Raw genomic sequence first — 14,675 nt, 5'->3', positions numbered from 1 at the left:
CTGCAACTCTGTTTCTGTTTATTTCTACATTGAGAAGACCTGTTTGTCATTTAGTTGAAACAAAGACTTTTATTTCATTATCTGTAATTTGAAACCTATCTATCTTATAGATCATCTATCATCTGGACATAGTGAATCTATTGTAAAAGAAAGTTAAGATGGCACTGGTGTCTTTGTGGCTGCTCGTCTCCTGTCCGTATTACTGTTGGTATTTATTTATTTTCTGGCTCTTGGAAATCTACAGACTGAGTCTCTTTATAATCGTTTATAATCGTCAGTTCCTTCTGTATCTTCAACAAAATGTGAAGGATGTCTGTTTATTTGATCCTTGTGGACAAAAAAACGCAGTTAAATTGCCTGCTCCTGCTCGCCTGTGCCGGATTTTTAATTCCTCCACTGCTGGTCAGTTTTCTGTTGCTTTTAACCAGCTATGTCCTCCTTCTGGCACAACTGTTGATGTCACAACAGAGGAACTCAGCTCCTGGTCTCACTCCTCCTGTTGTACCCTACTGAACACTGTGGCCCCACGAAAAACTGTGTTGCCTAAAATTAAATCTGAGCCTTGGCTCAGCAGCAGGACAAGCTGTGTCGACAAGCTGAGCGCAGGTGGAAGAAGGATGGTCTGCGGGTCTCTTTTCAAATTCTAAAGGGTTGTTGGCGTCAGTATCAAAATACTTTTAAAGATGCTAAAAAATATCTTTCAGACATTATTGCATCAAATAGCCAAAATCCATGTGTGCTATTTAAGACAATTGACTTTGTTTTAAATCCCTCAACAAGATTGTGCTGCCACGAATCCTCTGCTGAAATGAATATATTTATATTATATTTTATACATTATAATAGGATGAATTTACAATTTTGACATTGTGTAAGGCACACCTGTTAAATAATGGATGGATTATCTCGGCAAATGAGAAGTGCTCACTATCACAGATTGACAGAAACATTAATAATAATAAGAAGAAATATGGGTTTTTTGTTGTGTACATGGTAAATGACTAATTGAACACAGGTGGTGAATACATGACTAATGGTAAGGCTGGACAAAATGAAGCACAGACAAGACAGGAAAATAACAAAATAAAGTGGGAAATGATATGAACAGTGATGGTGAGACTCAATTCCTAACAGATGCTTTCGATCATCAGTGATCCTCAGTGTAGCAAATCCTGAGGTCCATAAATTTCTGTTGGAGGAGGTGGTCCAGACATTTATCATCGAGTGTCTGCAATCACCACATTTAGCCTCATGTCTTGCGCCAGTTCTTCCTGTCATGTCACAGTTATAACAAGCAGGAATGACATAAACCAAAGGTTGATAAATAAAAACGAAACCAACAGGTTAAATATTTAATAATGCTGTGTGTTATAGTGACTATTGGTTTTCAGTTCTGATGGTGATGGAAGACTGACAGCAGTAGAGCAGTGATGTGGCTTCTTCAGACACTTAGTGTGTAACAGTCTGCAGGGACCTGTTCTCCAGTTAGAACCATAGCTACGCTACCGTCCTCCTCTCTTCCACCCCCTGTAATGAGTCCAGCTGCATCCATAGGACTGACTGGCCTCCTGATCCACTCATCCCATCTGTTACAGGTCCAACTGGTCCCAGTAACAGATTAAATGTAAACTGTAAAACAGTTTGTACAAAGGTGAGACGGACAACGATGCTGCTTCATCTGTGCTCGCGTTTATCAGTCTGACAAAAACGAGCTCCGACAGCACCGTAACGTCTCACCTGAGGGGAGCTGCCCCCTTGTGGTCGTAACTAGGAACGCCCCCCTATGCACCCCATCTGTCTCTTACAAAACAGAAAATACGCTCATTGACTTCCATGTGGCCACATTGGTGCGTCACACATCTCTCCATAGAGCTCCCTGCTCTGCAACAAACCTTAGTCTCCTCAGCACAAGGACGCTGCGCTGATTTTTCATGTAAACTGCATCTGAATCATTAGGCCATGGGTCAGGTCAACGCTCTTAATGTTCACCAGTGTAAGTGAAGAGTTTGTGCCTGTGGACAACTAGACAACAACGTCCATAGTTTGATATTTGCTTAAATAAGGTAAATGAACACGATTCACATCTGAAACCAACCCCACAGTATCAGTCATGTCCTTTGTGTTTGATGCCCCTCCCAACTGAGCCAAGGCATAAGCCACCCATAATCAGCGAAGGGAAATGCAGCTTGAATATTCTCACATTCTGTCCTCATTTTTCTCAATATTTCTTCAGGGAAGCTTGGCGTTTCTAGCGGAGTCAAATATTTTGAAGCCGATCTTAGTGAGATCAGCTGGTGTCGGGTGTGAACAAAGTTCTGCTACTGCGCTCCGGCATTGCGGATGAGGGAAAGTATAAATCCAAGCAATAAAAAAGACAAAAAATTATTTCGAACCACACGATAAAAGAGGATGCACCTCAAATACTAAGACTATTTAAAGAAAATCACATGCAGTTGGTAAAAAGTAAGGAAAAACACAGAAAAGACAAGACTTAGACAGAGCGATCGAAACGTGCTCACGCCTGTAAGGAAGTAATAGTGAGGAGCATTAGGGAAGTATGAAAGAAAGATGTATATTTATTTTGTGTTGGAAGCTGGAGGATCAGAGAGATGACTGAATGCTCTGTTAACGTTTTACATGTCGTGTAAGAGGGTGTGAGGGAGGTAGGATACAGTAGATGGCGGTAGTGTAACTTTAAGGATGCGAGTCGCCGTAAAACACTAAAGAAGAAGAAGGTGAACACCACCGAAGAAGAAAAAGACCAGGCGGAAATCTGAGATCTGTTGTCTTTGTTCTGTTCTTAGAGCAGAGAGCTGCTGGATTCAAGGAACCGAGACGAAAATGGATCAGTACAAATTGGAAATAAAAGAAGAGGACGTGGACGTCTATCTAGAACAGAAGCAGAGCGATACGGAGCAGCAGGACCCGAGTTTAACCGAACAGGACAGGTCCATCAGTGGAATAAAGGAGGAACGGCAATACCCGAGTTTAACCGAGCAGGACCGGTCCACTAGTGCAATAAAGAAGGAGGAACAGGACCCGAGTTTAAATGAGCAGGACCGGTCCATTAGCGAAGCTGAGGAGGAGCAGCAGGACCGTGACCACGCTGGTCCCACAGATCAACAGGTCGGTGCTGATTCACCGCTAAAAGCGCTCATAGCGACACTAATGCAAAGATGTGGATGTTGTGACAGAACGAAGTAAAACCAGGCTGTGGATGCGTGGAAACATACGGACGCTGCTCTGCAGAGGAAAGGAGCCTGTGTTCTCTGCTAATGGGAACTGTGTGTGTGTGTGTGTGTGTGTGTGTGTGTGTGTGTGTGTGTGTGTGTGTGTGTGTGACTGAGACATATTCCTGCGCGGTGAAGTTAGTTTGACGTTGGACATTCAACAGACATTCGACCGAAAGTATCTCCAGACAAGCGGTCCGTGTTTGAACAAGCGATGCGCGTTTCGTGTTCGCTACGCGGACACAGAACGAGACCGCTCGGCACATGAAGACGTTGACTTAGGGATCGTCGATAAATTGTTTGGATTTTCAAGAAATTAATAATTCAATAGCGTCCAAACCAATTACTGAATTTTTTTCAATACCATCCACACCATATGACCTACTGGTTCAAAACCTGCTCCAAACTGTCCTTCACAGGGCACAAACATTTCTATGAGGATCAAATCATCTTTTTTATTTTTCTATAATATTTGTGTGTAAATATTACTGTAATTTTTCAACACCATCCACACCATATGACCTACTGGTTCAAAACCTGGTTGTGCCCTGTAAAGGACATGTAGACACACAGTTTAATTCTTGAAAATCCAAATTATCGACGGTCCCTAAGTCAACGTCTTCATGTGCCGAGCGGTCTCGTTCTGTGTCCGCGTAGCGAACACGAAACGCGGATCGCTTGTCTGGAGGTACTTTCGGTCGAATGTCTGTTGAATGTCCAACGTCAAACTAAATTCACCGCGGTACATATTCCAGTAAACACAGGCTTGAGCTAAAAGGCAGCTAATTATACTTTGTATAAATAATGGAGATGAGGCTAACTGTGTTAGCGGCTACAATGACCTGACTAGTTACAGTAAGACACACTTTTAGACAGATGGATGCATCTTTGTTGTCGTTGCACAAACGTATAGTTGACAAAAAAAAATGACACAATAATCAGTAGCACTATAAACAAGATATAAATGAATGTTAGTAAGTGGACCATATAAGAGTTGTTGGTGTTGTTGTCATTCCAGTAGAAGGCAGCTGGTTATTTCATGGAGTTTTGTTCCATTGATTAGTTCTACTGTAGTAAACTGGCAAGAAATTCAGGGTATTGAGATCCTGAACAAAAAGACCAGAGGGCTGGACCCTGAACACACCGTGTTCTGCCTTTGCGCAGACCTTAAGGGATTCTTCACTGCTGAAAAGCATGTTATGCTATAAATATTGAATTGAATATAATTGAAATATTGAAGAATACATGAAGTATTTCATGAGTGTCACAAGCCATGGCTTTTAACTACACTTGAGCTAACTCATGAGAGTGTGCCATATCAATTGCCTTGTCTAGTGTTAGCCTTTGGCTAAGTAGCTTTTCTCTAACGTGAGGTGAGTTAGTGGCGGATATAATTCGGTCCCTGACCTTTTTCATAACCACAGTCTTTTACGAACAGCTTGAGCTCTGTCACAAATTGCTCAAATGATTAACCACTCCCTTGTGTCTTTTCGTGGAACTTGTACCTGGCGAATATTGGGTTTGCTTTTGGCGTAAGGTACCCTGCAAATCCATCGTAGTACGTTTTTAGTGATTTACCTTTTTTGATGAGGTGATGGTGAGGACACCTGCAGCCTCCATCTGGTTGAGAACTGCTACGCTCAAAGTCTTCCAAATAGTGATGAGAACAAAGATAACAACATCTCCTCTGTGATTTGTCTACAACTATACCTGTCTTGCTGCAGAAACAAATCTAAAAACATAACCAAGTTTACTACCTACGCAGAACATGGTCTGTTTACCCTACCGTACATCCAGTAAAGCATTCCCACGGAAAGGCCCTGCATAAGCTTCCATCCTCTAACCCTCAGGCTTCTGAACTCACTCAGTAACCTATACATTGCACATTGAAGTGTGAAGATAAGTTTCACCTGCCTCTCTAGGTTAGATGCCTGTAACAAATTAAGATACAGAAACATATTACTGTAGTGTTTATTAAGAAAGATCTAAAAACTACATTTCTAATGCTGTAAATTCTGCACTCTAGGGCGCACCAGAATTTAAGCCGCACCCACTAGATTTCAATTAGAAAAAATGTTTTTTCATATATTAGAAAGATTGTTTTTCGTAACTTTAAACACGGCTGGTTAAAAAGAATAAAAAGTACAGCAGTTTACCCCAAAAGTAATCAATCACTATCTTAACGCTGCATTTTGCACATTAAAACAAACAAGGTCGTCGTCTTCAGTGTCAAAATGAAACTGCCTCACAATTACTTCGTCACACACACTCTGTCCTTCTTTCACATTTTGTTTACATTTTCCTCGTAGCAGATGAATCTGCTGCCGTGCCATGATTGACAGGTCTTTCCATCTCGACTTCTTTTAAGGTGGCAATTGTTTTGGCTTTTGTTGAGCACAGCAACTCCTACGTGGTCTGCGTGTAAGAATATATCAAATGTCTTTACCATCTCTTTTGGTGAACTAGCCATTTATTTAAGGCAGAAAGAAGAATCTGCTCCGTCGGCTCTGTCCATCTGACGCAGTCAGCAAGTCAGTCACATACGGTTGCTTCCAATAAAAAAGAAAAAAGAAAAAAAACTAGCGTAACACCAATAGCAAAAGCGGACAGAGGAGTCTCACCGCTAATGCATAACGGTGACTAAGGCTGCATACAACACACAAACCTCAACAGCTTTCAGTTAGACCTGCACGGTGTAAACATCTAATATAAAAATCCACAAATTAGCCGCTGGAAAAAAGTACCATCTTATAGTCAGTTTAATTAGAATCAATGCCTTTTGTTCCCTAATCTGTCATGCAGTGATTTGTCTGAATATTAAAGCAATTTTTTTTAAATAAAATTATGTCAAAGTGTAACTAACTCAATCTGACTTGGCGTCCAGCTAGTTAATTTAGCAACGCTATCTTTTAGTGACTCTGCGTTGCTTTTTATATGTACAATGGTGATTGGGAGGACGTTGTCTGTTTACGTGGGACTGTTTGTTTACCCGACTAGCACAAGATACTCATCTCCATGCAGTTAGCATCTTTGTAAAAAACTTTCCCCACAAACCCAATACGCATGTGCAACACGCTTCAACAAAACTTCCTGGACTGGACAACAGTCTGGTAATTCGCACTGAAGTTGCTATCATCGCTGCTTTTTCTCTGAGCAGTGGTCAGGTGCCCTTCAGGATTCCTTCCCCCAATCACAATAAAGTTATCTCAATGCACTTTTACAAAGTAAGGTTTAAGACCATACACAACTATCCCACATGCAGCAAGCCTTCAATTTGAAAGTGGAGAAGAAAAACTCCCTCTCTAACAAGGAAGAAACCCCCAGCAGAACCAGGCTGGATGTGGGCAACCATCTGCCTCGACCGGTTGGGGTGAGTGGATAGACAGAGAAAAACACACATAAACAACACAAAGCAACAACAGAGCACAGGCAGGATGGTTGAACCAGGGACTGGATACAAGCAGGATGGTTGAATCCGCAGCTGGCCATCACAGACACAAAGCTCTGACTCCGATGATGAGGACAGAATGGAGAAGAGAGAGAGAGAGCGGGGGAGAAGCACAACTACTGAACAAAAAGAGACAAGGTTAGTTGGACATAGAACAGTGATGGGAGGTTATTGGACAAGTAGTTAATTGTTAATTAAGATAAGTAATTAGATAATTGTTTAGCCACAATTTCTTCAAGAATCTTAAAAATAAAGGTTAAATTTGAAATGGGCCTATAGTAGGCTAGTTCTCCAGGGTCCAGAGCAGTTTTTTTCAATAAAGGTTTGACTACAGCCACCTTAAAAGCCTATGGTACATAGCCTTAATGTTAATATTGGTGATCTGATAAAAGGTAGAACTTCTTGGAGTAATCTGGTTGGGATTGTTTCTAACAAACAAGTGGACGACTTGGAAGAGTTAATTATTGAGGTTAACTCCATATGAGTTATGGGAAAGAAGCTGTGTAGGTAAGATAGAGGATTTAGTAAATTTAAAGTTGATGGATCTAGGCAGTGCTTTCTGCTGAATGTCTTCTCTAATGATGATCATTTTTTTAGTAAAGTAGTTCATAAAGTCAGTGCTGCTGAGGACAAGATCAAGGTTATGGTTAAAACGATGAGTGGGTTCTTAATAGTGTCTATGAAGGAGTTTAAAGCAGTGCTGAGAAAGTTGCTGTCAACATCTATATGAATGTCTCCCACTACAATGAATTTATTTGTGCTAAGAACTATGTCAAACTTAATGTATGTCAGGGCACAAGAGATTAGTTTTTTTTGTGTAAGAATGTTCAGTATTGAACCTAACCAACACATGACGACTGTATTGGATAAGAAAAAGCACAAAGGCAGAATTTTTCCTATTACACTTAGACAGGAGCTTAAGATAAGATTCAATGTCGCCCGCTCTGGCCCCAGGTAAACACTTAACTATGACCACTGGATTCTCTAACTTCACGTTTCGGACTATGGAGTCACCAATGATCAGAGTGGGTTTCTCAGCCAATGTGTCGCTGAGTGGGGAAAATCTGTTTAAAACATGAAGCGGTTGGTGGATAAACCGTGGGCGCCTGCCTAAAGCTATGTTTCTTACGAGCCGTGACCAAGTCGTTACCCAGCTGCCTGGGGCCCGTCAGGGGACTGGTAGCAGCTAAGCTAGGAGGCTCCGCACCGACTAAAGGTGCCTGGCTAGCTGGCCTGTTTTCTAAGGTGCGAAGCCAAGACTCTAAGTGTAAGATCCTCGCCTCAAAACCTGCAACTAGCGTACACTTATTATAGATACAATTACTACTAACTTATCACTAGAGGAGGCGGAGGATAAGCTAAACATAAGACGCACAGAACAGAACGAGAGGGAGAGGAAAAGGAGGAAGCCATAGGAGGAAAGTAAGCTAGCTGCTACGCTAGCAGAGAAAACACTAGATAACAGTGAAGATTAGTAGGACGTTTAATGAAAAGAAAGGGTGCTTGAGTGTTACAAGCTTGTTTTGCAACTCTTAGCAGTCGCGTGTGATGTTACCTTAAGCTTGCTGGAAAGAGAAATTATCGTTAATTTCAAATTTAGAAGTAATTTAAATAGAATATTCTGATGAAGTGAAGAGGTGGGACTCCACCCCAAGCTCCAGCCACACAACCTGCACTCTCCGCCTCTTAAACTTAGTGACGCCCACAAGGTATTTAGTCAGTGACAAAAACTCTCTTAGTCGAACTCCATCTTCCTCTCAACTACTTTTGTTTTGTTTTTGTTTTCTCGTACCCAGCTGATGTTGTTACGTCATCCAGGTGGTGTTTCCTCAAAGTGCTGTGTTAAAAATGCCAATACCACTTGGACTATTCTCCCCGTCTAGGAGTGGTACATTCTGTTCAGACCCCCTCTTTATGCAAAAGTCACTAAGGACAGTTTTCTTAGTCTAGAGCGTTAAATAATTTTGATGCAACCGTTATTGTTAATATATTGTGTGCGTCCATTGAGCTGTAAGTCACTTATTATTTATTGTGTACGTTTATGTTCCTATTCAGCATATAAATCATATTCGAATTGGTCGAAGTTCATCTGCGCATTTTGAAACTGTGTTTTACAGCGCATTGATTGACACGTGCTCTGCATTCCTAGTAGAGTTATCATTTGTTCCAATATTAAGTATCAGGTATTATTACTATTATTCCTATTGATACATTCGAGTCACAAATTTAGCAGACCTGTAATTGCCTCAGTTATGAGAATTTAACTGGAGGAATTTTTGTAATGTGATGGCTCCATGTTGTGGCGGTGATATGCCTAACATGGTGAATCAGTAATGCCCAGTTTTATGGGAAACATTTGATGAGGTGTTTTGTGCTGATGGTTGATTTGTAATTTCCTTTTCTTTCAGAAACCACACACACATGCACTCCAACACAGTGCTCTCTAACGGAGATTTTCTTGTTTTCTGTATCTGTCACTTTAGGGACACGGAGGAAGAAGAGCTTCAAGGCTGTATCTCTGTCAGCAACATAGCCAGGCCTTTCAGTCAGAGCTAGAGAATCATCAAAATGTTCACTCCGGAGAAAAACCAAGGGGTGCTGGGTTCCACAGGTCAAAGGATCTGAAAATTAACTGTCATGTTCACACGGCAGAGAACCCTCACTCCTGTGAACAGTGTGGAAAGACATTTTCTACTAGAAGTACTTTACTGAGACACCAACATGTTCACACTGGAGAGAAACCTTATTCATGTGAACAGTGTGGAAAAGCATTTTCTCAACTCAGTAATTTACAGAAACACAAACGCATTCACACTGGAGAGAAACCTTATTCATGTGAACAGTGTGGAAAAGCATTCCCTCGACAGAGTGATTTACGGGCACACCAATTGGTTCACACTGGAGAGAAACCTTATTCATGTGAGCAGTGTGGAAAAGCATTTTCTCAACACAGTCATTTACAGAAACACAAACGCACTCACACTGGAGAGAAACCCTATCCATGTGAACAGTGTGGAAATTCATTCTCTCGACACAGTACTTTACAGGTTCACAGACGCATTCACACTGGAGAGAAACCTTATTCATGTGAACAGTGTGGAAAAGCATTCTCTCGACACAGTCATTTACAGGCACACCAACGTGTTCACACTGGAGAAAAACCTCATTCATGTGAACAGTGCGGTAAAGCATTCTCTCGACACCATCATTTACAGGCACACCAACGTGTTCACACTGGAGAGAAACCTTATTCATGTGAACAGTGTGGAAAAGCATTCTCTCGACACAGTCATTTACAGGCACACCAACGTGTTCACACTGGAGAAAAACCTCATTCATGTGAACAGTGCGGTAAAGCATTCTCTCGACACCATCATTTACAGGCACACCAACATGTTCACACTGGAGAAAAACCTCATTCATGTGAACAGTGTGGAAAAGCATTTTCTCAACACAGTGTTTTAGTAACACACAAACGCGTTCACACTGGAGAGAAACCATATTCATGTGAACAGTGTGGAAAAGCATTTTCTATCAGAAGTACTTTGCTGACACACCAACATGTTCACACAGGAGAGAAACCTCATTCATGTGAACAGTGTGGAAGAGCATTCTCTCGACGCATTAATTTACAGGCACACAAACGCATTCACACTGGAGAGAAACCTTATTCATGTGAACAGTGTGGAAAAGCATTTTTTTCCAGAAGTACCTTGCTGACACACCAACATGTTCACACTGGAGAGAAACATCTTTCATGTGAATAGTGTGAAGAAGCATTCTCTAAACACAGTGCTTTACAGACAGACAAATGTGTTCACACTGGAGAGAAACCTTTATTCATGTGAACAGTGTGGAAAAGCACTTTCTATCAGACGTACTCTGCTGACACACCAACATGTTCACACTGGAGAGAAACCTCATTCATGTGAACAGTGTGGAAAGCATTCTCTTGACACCGTATATTACAGGCACACCAACGCGATCACACAGGATTATCTCAAACATTGTGTTTACACTGGAGACAAAACTGCAAAGTGCAGAGAAGCGTTTTTGCACCTCAATGACAAACCAAGTGTTCACGCTGGCCAAAGATCCCATTAATGCGAAAAACATTGTCTTATCTGTCCAGCTTGGCAAAGCACCCGCAAATTCATACGTCAAATTAACAAATGTTAACGTGTCATATAAATGTTCCAGAATGTCTAAAAAGGTGTCTGTTCGGGCATATCTTTGCAAGGACTGACTTTGGCCAATGGGGCGTCATTTAAATCTATGCAATTAGCCGAAAAACGCCAACACATGATTGAAAGGACTCCCATCCACTAAAAATGGCCGATTGCATTTTATGGCCTTGGTACAAAAAAAACGTGACCAAATGGTGGACCAATCAATTCAAATCAATTAGGACAAGCTCTTTCAGGGGCCTAGAAAGTCACAGCATGCTTGAGTAAAGTCCCAAAACGTAAGAATAACAGAATAGGGTCGGTTCACCTGTAAAATAGTTTTCATGAGCAGTCTCTTCTTTTAATTATTCTCCTGCATTAAACAGGACACACACCTGTCTCCAGCCGGAGGCTTGTAACAATTGCAGCACATTTTAACAGGACAAAACCTCGATCCACCGCTCCCTGCCTGTATCTGCTCGAAGGCCGATAGCTTTTTGCTTTTTCCCATACAGGTGTGTGTTTGCAGCAGACTACAGCGACACATTTCAAGGGAACAATGGCTCAGTCGACTGGCTGAAGTCGTTAGAATACCTAGCTACTAGCTTGACACACATGGGTTACTACATTTAATATGTTAGTTTGGCGGGTGGCACGGTGGAATATAGAAGATGGATGAAATATTTTAGTTTGCTTGTTTAAAGACATCATAAGACATGTACTTATTATAGCGATGTGGGTATAGATTTCTACAAAATGTGATCGCAGCATTTTAGCACTCTTGTTCTTGAAGCAGTCCGAGATGAAATTAAGTCCACATACATACAAATGGTGAGGTGTGTGGCTGTGGCAGTGTTGCCTTCGTTGGTCCTTGTAAATAAAAGTAATCCACAACATTTGCCATTTACCATTGTAACAAGTACAACAAAACTGAGAAGATTGTGCTGCTTCTGTGTGCGCTGCCACTCCTGAAGTAAGTTAAGCAAGTAGCAATACAATCGGAACAATACTGCAGAAATGCAGAAAACAAATGATACAAACAATATAAGAGTAGGCACAGTACAAGTGGAAACTCACTCGTATTTTTTTATGAACTTTTCAGGCTTGGGGGGTAGATAAAGGTCAGAGAGCAGACGGTGAGACTGGTCTTGGAGGGGAGGTGGTGTATCAGCTTAGGTATAATGAATGTCTATAAATGCATGACCGAGGCTGACCAAGATGTTTACAGATCAGTTTGTCCTTGAAGGGAGCCACGATAAGGGGAAGACAGTAGGAGCACAGCAGGTGAGCTAGATTTAACCCGGGAAGGGGAGATTTAATTAAAATTAATCCAGTGAATGTAAAGCATTTGGATCTATGACTTCTTTGTCATAAAGCTCTGTCTGCAAATGATCTTAATCAGGTGTGTCAGTTGGCTTTTCCAGCTTGTCATTGACTGAAAACACCTTGTTAAGGTAATCAGCAGGAGTTGGGGCAGAGAGGGTTGCATGGATGTATATAACTAACTGCTTTGTGTTTGTTTATTTTGTTTCTGTTATTAAAAATAGTACAACCAATTGGCCTCTAAATGTTAAGTAGACATTCTGTAAGTTGAAAAAAAGAAAACATTAAACACACCTGTATGTGGAAAAGTGAAATTATGCGCTAATTATATGGTGTCCATAAGTAAAAGGTGTTTGTCAATTAGGCAAAATTAATATAGATTAAAGCTGTATTACTGCAAATTAACTGTTTTGCTGCAAATAATCTGTCCCAGAGTATCAACACAAAAGTGGATAAGTGAAATTCTGTGAGTGGACAAGCAAAATTAAATGTTGAGAAATTTGAGCACCATACAGTAGAGCAGTTTGGCAGACAGATCTCTTGTTCTCAATAAATTAGTGATCAATATTTAATCTAGGAATATGTAAAACTGTTCATTGTTAATTTGAGTGGAAAAGGAAAATGTTTACACTAATCTTGGGATGAGTGAATCCGAATATGTTCGCGTGCATACAGTATGTAAATTTCGAGCCTTGTTCAGTGTTGGTAGTTAGGGGTGTATGTCTTTTCTTCTTGCCTAAGGTGCAGTGGTTGTCTGTCAGTGAATATACACAAAGGAGTTTATGTGTGTGTCTGGTTGAAGTGAGAGGTTTCTGTTACTCTGATTTTCATATAGTGCATCTGGTTGCCTAATGACAAATAAAGTCAAATTTGGTAGGTTTTTTTGTCTTCCATTGGCTTCATTTTAACAGTATTAGTTAGATTCTTGTACTGTTGTTGAGGGAGGCTGAAGGTTGAACTGGTCACTGTTACTTACTTTAAAGAGAAGGAAAATTGTTTTGTAACTCGGTCTCCGAAGTTTGGTCACAGCTGTGTAAGGGAAAAAAAATTGTTTCTTTTCTATACTGTTACCATACAGTTTGTGCCTTGTTATAATTAGATTGAATGTTCCCATGAGGGCTATTAATCTCTTTTGACTTGTCGTACATCAATTTTATGTATCTGACAAGCTTGTTTGACTGTTCCATGGTTGTCTCTGCCTGGCCCTCCCTGGATCTGGCTGTTATCTGATTCCCAAAACAAGCAGAGGAGCTGTGTCTCTCTTTGTCTGTAGACGTTTTTGGCCCCTTCACTCTGAGACACCAGTGGTACCAGGTGGAAAAATGGAAACATCTCCACAGGGATAAATTGGTACCTCCAATTTGATTGGACTAAAGAGACATTCCACTCTGCCAGAGAAGGGGACAAAAAGGTGAAACAAATTGATGATTGTGTGATCTTTACCTCCATGGTGTATGTTCTGATCTCCCCAGATGGTTTTTGATTTGCTTTACCCATTATCTTTTACTTTTCTTTGTTATTACAATAAATTACACAAAAAACAACTCTCTCATCAACTTCTTTATTGGAAAATTTCCACCACAGTCATCAGCACTAGTAGCAACTGCTTCTAGTATGTCTGTGTGTTAGGAAGCAGCTCCCGTGCACCCGTGGCTCAGCTTCACAGTCTTGTGATCAAAACTACTACTTGACTGTTCCTGTCACTTTACGTCCAAGGTTTTATTTTTAAGGATTTTGTATAGGTACAGTAAAATAAATAAAACACATGAATAACTCCAATAATACACCAGTAATATTTCTTCAGCAGATATTTGTGGGTGGGTATTTCTGCAGTGGTTTGTTTCGCTTTTGCACCTGAATTATTCTTTTATTCAGGAAAATTAAAACTCATCAGCTACATAGTCACTACCAATTATTATCAGGCCAGTTGCCTCTGCCTGGGGCCTCATGGGCAGACTGCCAGAGACCTACCCTCCTGCTTTCACAAGTTGCATTGATCATGCATCAATGTCTTTCTCACCTTTTGGGTGAACAATGTTAAGCTACAGCTTTACCAAGCTTGTAGTGGGACAATATACACCTGAGCTGATAAACAGGCTTTCCAAATGTAGCTGTAAGTATTACTGGTATTTATCACTGTCAATATCAATAATGTTTGATCATGGTAGTTTTGATGTTATACAGGTATGCAATGGCTATTAATAAGTTTTGAGATTATAATAATGCATATGTGTATGTTTATGATATATGTATGTTTGTATGAGTGTGTGCACATACCTTAACACTATTATTAGCAATAATATTAATTTCACAGGTAAACCACAGTAGTTTAGTTATTGTTGTTGCTTGTTTAGTTATGAAAGTGTCAGCCTAAGGTACATTCCTCTTTATTTATTCTGTGCCTATTGTTTGCTTAACTGATTTGTTTGGTTTCAGCAGTTGCTTTCACATATGAATGAATAAACAAATAAATATCCAGATCAAGCCATTCCTAGTTTCCTATTATTT

General features: G+C 40.6%; 1 protein-coding gene and 1 pseudogene across 1 annotated transcript in view; one reads left to right on the top strand and one right to left on the bottom strand.

The window, feature by feature from the left end:
• LOC129603091 (uncharacterized) overlaps nt 1-14,675 on the bottom strand; it is a 506,300-nt gene that overhangs the window by 373,805 nt on the left and 117,820 nt on the right. The gene's annotated exons all lie outside the window — the stretch shown is intronic.
• Nucleotides 1,619-13,711, top strand: LOC114851367 (zinc finger protein 431-like; annotated as a pseudogene).

The sequence above is a fragment of the Betta splendens genome, chromosome 2 (assembly GCF_900634795.4).
Source record: "Betta splendens chromosome 2, fBetSpl5.4, whole genome shotgun sequence".
Taxonomy (NCBI): Eukaryota; Metazoa; Chordata; class Actinopteri; order Anabantiformes; family Osphronemidae; genus Betta; species Betta splendens.
Note: the sequence above shows the minus strand (reverse complement) of the source record. Positions and strands in the feature narration are given on the sequence as shown.